A 5,116-nucleotide genomic window follows, 5' to 3' on the forward strand; every position below is an offset into this window, starting at 1 on the left:
AGGAATGGTCTAGATAATACTTAGTCCTGCCATGAGTGCAGGGGACTGGACTAGATGACATCTCGAGGTCCCTTCCAGTCCTATGATTCTATGATCAGTGGACAAAACTTGGAGAGAGATAGGTGGTGAAACACAGCAAGTTTATATAAAACCTTTCATCTTCAAAGATTGATTAATTAGCCCTCAGCTCACCCCTGAGATTTGTATTGTTCCATTTTGCAAATAGAGAAATGGAACTGGAAGATTTAGGCCCAAATTAATCAAAAGTGGTTTCCAATTTTAGGTACCCAACTTCAGACACTTAGTAGGGGCCTGATTTTCAGAGGCAATGAGCACCCTTCTAAACAAGCTGGTTCCAATTTACTTATATTTTGCATTCCTAGAATTGTCTGCTCTTGTCATTTTTATTGGGACTTCCAGAGCAAGAGACTGTGATAAAGAGATATTGTCCCAGTTTACATCAGAAAGCAGTTAGTTATTTTTTACATTGATTTAAGATTTGTTTTCCTTTGTTTCTCTAACAGAATAATATATGTCAAGGCTGCTTCTAGAGATGCTGAGACCCACCCTACAGAGTCTGGGTGCATAATTTTTCTCACTAAGAAAGAAAGTACTACACAAAGTGAATTTTCTGTTTAGGTTCTGATTTATAAATTTCTTCCTTCACTTTTCTTAACACTTTGAAAAATAGACTTACTGAAGCTTGCAGACTTATAATTTGTACTGCAATGGCTCCTTTAGTTGATTGAGTTGGAAGCACAGCGTATTACTGGGGAAAAAAATCATGAAATAAAAAGGAGCTGAAAAAAATTGTCTCTGCGAATGTTAAGAGTGTAATTCGCTTTCAGAATGGAAAATCCTGGGAGTGTCTCTAACAAAGATCCCTTGTCTTTTTTAAGGGTCATATCCAAAGCTGTGCTGGGCACATGCAACTTCTGTGGGCTTTTGTGCAAGATCAGATGCTCAGCACTTGTCAGAATGTGGCTGTATTTCAACTTTCTGACCCAGCATCCAAATAATGTTAAAACATTAATTGAATATACAATTTTCCTCGCAAGAGGAACATGCTTTGTGGTCGCTCCGTGCATATGGAGCTCCTGCTCAGGTATAGATTGTTATTCTCACTATTAAAAAAAAATCTTAATTTACAATTTAAAGAAACATGCTTCCAGAGACTAAAAAATAACTGAGAAGTAATCAAGTCATTTCTTTCCAATTACAAAAGTAATATGCATATTGCTTTACTGATATTAATATTAGGACTCAAACATACATTACACTTAAACATATTGAAACTGCCATGTTTTCAAACTTTGAATTCAACAAGCTTGCTTATATTCCCTACAAAACAATTACATCTGCCTAAAAATGGTTTGCTGGTTGAACAGCGAATATTATGTCATATTCATAATCAGAATTACAAGACTGTTTTCATTGAATGCAAACAATAGATTCAAGGTTCTAAGCCTGGAATTTGACACTTGGTAGTTTACTTGATGCTCTTGGCTAAATATTAATGCAAACATAGTAAAGCTTAATTCTTAAACAATTTACTAGAGGCAATAGAATTATTAAAGAAAATGACTCCAGTCAAAGATTTAATACCTGAGTTTAACACACTGTGGATGAGATCAAAACTTTTAAAATAGAATCATATCTTTTTGCCTGTGCACAAAATATAAATATTTTTAACAGAAAAAAGGTTTTTGGATAAAGTTATTTCCATTCATTTTTAAATAAAGGTGGTTTTTCAATTGTGCATTTCCTTAGCTGTACATATTCTATCACCCTGCATTTGAAACAGAGGACTGGAAAGCTGCAACTGTATTCTAAGATTTTGGTACCTCCTGACTGGTGAATTGAAGGAAAAATAAAATAAGAATGGCTATATTGGGACAGGTCCATCTAGCCCAGTATCCTGTCCTCTGACCAGATGCTTCAGAGAGAATAAAGAAAACAGGACAATTTTGCATGATCCATCCTGTTGCCCAGTCTCAGCATCTGACAATTGGAGATTAGGGACACCTGGAGCATGGGGTTCCATCCCTGACTATCTTGGCAAATAGCCATCGATGGACCTATCCTCCATGAACTTCTCGAATTCTTTTCTAAACCCAGGAATACATTTGGCGTTCACAACATCCCCTGGCAATGAGGTCCACAGGTTGACTGTGTGTTGTATGAAGAAATACTTCCCTAAATTGACTCTCTGAAAGTTTGTGGCCATCTCTCTTTCAGGTTTAGGTGATGTGTGGCACATCTTTATTTTTTGGTGATGGAAAAGCACTGCTGCCATACCTTTGTTCCTCCAGCAGACAGAAAGGCTCAGCCAAGGGAGTGTGATGCTCTGTTTGGAAAAGCATTCTAGCAGGCTGCCAGGGCTGAGTTTAAACTTCGCTCCATAGGCCAGGATTTCTATGGCTGAAACTATAATAAATCGTTAATACCTATTCATCACTTTCTCCTGCACTCACTGAACTGCCTCTGTGGCTCTTGCACTGATAAGGCCTCCCTTCCAGGAATATAATGCTACAGTTAAAGTCTAGGCAAATGTGGTCAAATGGACAGTTCATAACTTGTTCACATAATGAAAACTAGAAAGCTGAGCAGTGCTTTATATATACTTGGCTTACTCGTTGCTTCCCACCACCAATGCTGCACACACTCTATTACAGCTATTAGAACATTACCAGCACCAGTTACAGGCACGCTGCTGTTTGACAGGAAAGTGTGTGTTTTGTTTAAAGATAAGGTCATGTTTGAGGATCCTTATTACATTGAATTTTAGCTTCATCAGTTCTTCAATAACTAGCAATGATGTGCTGATACTACACAGTAGTATATAATTTTTTAAAATACAAGTGAGGGGTATTAATGATAAAAATTAGTAATCCACTGGCCAGAACATGCATCGATAAATGTTACTTTTATGCTTAGATTTTCGGTACTATCTTTATTTTAGTGCTATTCTTTCTGAAATTCTTCCACTAAAATCAGGTAATAACATTTATAATAAAATTGTTTTCTGCAATAATGCCATAGGTATTTTGGGGGAAAAAATTGGGGGGAGGACCTGATTTGATGTTATCTTTCACAATTTCTAAATGGAATAGACTGTATTTTAGCCCATTATCCTACTGAGTCAGAACCCACTTTGAACTAAGGCAAGACAAATGTGCTGATTATTAATGCAGAGATACATCTGGATTCTCAAATAGCAGCAGTGTTCAAAAGCCTGATAGACATTTTTTTCTCTAGACATGCATCTCACCATAGGCATCCATGTCTTCATCACCTTTAACATTGGATTGTTGCAACACACTCTGCCCTGGGCTATTGTTAAAGACCAATTGGTAACTACAGCTACCACTGACATACTTAGCGGTGCCTTTTATAGGGAGCATGTTATATCTGTTCCCTGAAAACTACGTTTTGATAGAGTGGAAGCATCAGTGGGAAAGAGAGTCTAACACACTAGGAAAATTCAGTCCATTGCTGCTCCTACATTTGTCCACGTGACTGTACATACTGGACCAGGCTCAACAGACTAATGTCTGGCTCATCCAGAATTGATGCAATTAAGCACCAGCTTGGGCTTGTTTCCTCTCCTTGCTTTGACTGTGGAGCAGCATTATAGACGATAACTCAGGTGGTAGAAGAGTCCTCAACTTGACATTTGCAGAGCATTTTACAATGCCTAGTCTCCCTTCAGAGCCTGTCCTCTGCTTACGGAACTGGGATATTGAGCTCTGATGTCTCCATAGAAGAGGAGGATAATTGTTCCCTAAAATCTGCTATGGCTATGATTTTTTTGGAGGGGAGGTGGGATTAGCTACCTGAGAAACAGCTTGGACTTCCAGAACAGCTCAGAGCACCGGACACTGCTTCTGTTTATAGGCCCTGGATATGAACCACAAAGGAATGGAGGCAGGGCACTGTTGACAAAGGACCATTGGCTTTGGTATTCCCTGTTGGTCTAAGGGCTTGTCTACACTGGCAATTTACAGAGCTGCAACTTTCTTGCTCCAGGTGTAAAAAAATACCCCCCTAAGTGCAGCAAGTTTCAGCACTGGTAGCTACGCCCCTTGGGGAGATGGGTTTTTTTAAGAGCACTGGGAGTGCTCTCTCCCAGCGCTGTGCCGTGACCAAACAAGGCATGTTAAAGCGCTGGCACGGCAGAGTTTTAGCATTGCCAGTGTAGACTACTCCTAAGTCTCTTGACCTCCCATCCTCTAAAACTCCTCTATGTAATCAGAATATTGCCTGAGGGTATTGAAGATAGTTAAGATTTCCAAGCTGACCTCTAGGAAGTGGAAGGCTTTTGCTGTCATATGGACTTGTGTTTTTAGAAGCATTTGTTCATATACTCCCAGTGGCTTAAGGGGCACTTTTTATTAGTGAATGACTGCTCTGGCACTTAGGCGCTAACACCATGTGAAAGATAACCTAAGAATGGGGCCTAAGTAATCTGGAAATGGCATTGCTGTTGTCATAAACAGATGGTTAAGGGTTAATGTCTCTTTTACATGTAAAGAATTAAGAAGCTCAGTAAACCTGGCTGACACCTGACCAGAGGACCAATAGGGGGACAAGATACTTTCAAATCTTGGTGGAAGGAAGTCTTGGTTTGTGCTTTTTTTTTGTTCGTTGTTCGCTCAGGCTCTCCCAATCTTTCTGAATCAGTCTTTCAAGTTTCAAAATTGTAAGTAATAGCCAGGCAAGGCGGATTAGTCTTATGTTTGTTTTCTCAACTTGTAAAGGTTTCTTTTTGCTGGAAGGATTTTTACCTCTGTTTGCTGTAACTTTGAATCTCCGGCGGGGGGGGGGGGGCGTGGTCCCTCTAATCTATATGAATCTGAGTACCCTGTAAAGCATTTTCCATCCTGATTTTACAGAGATAATTTTTACCTTTTCTTTCTTCAATTAAAAGCTTTCTTTTTAAGAACTTGATTGATTTTTCCTTGTTTTAAGATCCAAGGGATTGGGTCTGAACTCACCTGGGAAAGTCTGGGGGGGGGTGGAAGGGAGGGGATGGTTAATTCCTCTTTGTTTTAAGATCCAAGGAGTTTGGATCTGTGTGAAGCCTCTCAAGGCAACCCAGGGAGGGTAAAGTCTG

The sequence above is a fragment of the Gopherus flavomarginatus genome, chromosome 7 (genome assembly GCF_025201925.1).
Source record: "Gopherus flavomarginatus isolate rGopFla2 chromosome 7, rGopFla2.mat.asm, whole genome shotgun sequence".
Classification (NCBI taxonomy): Eukaryota; Metazoa; Chordata; order Testudines; family Testudinidae; genus Gopherus; species Gopherus flavomarginatus.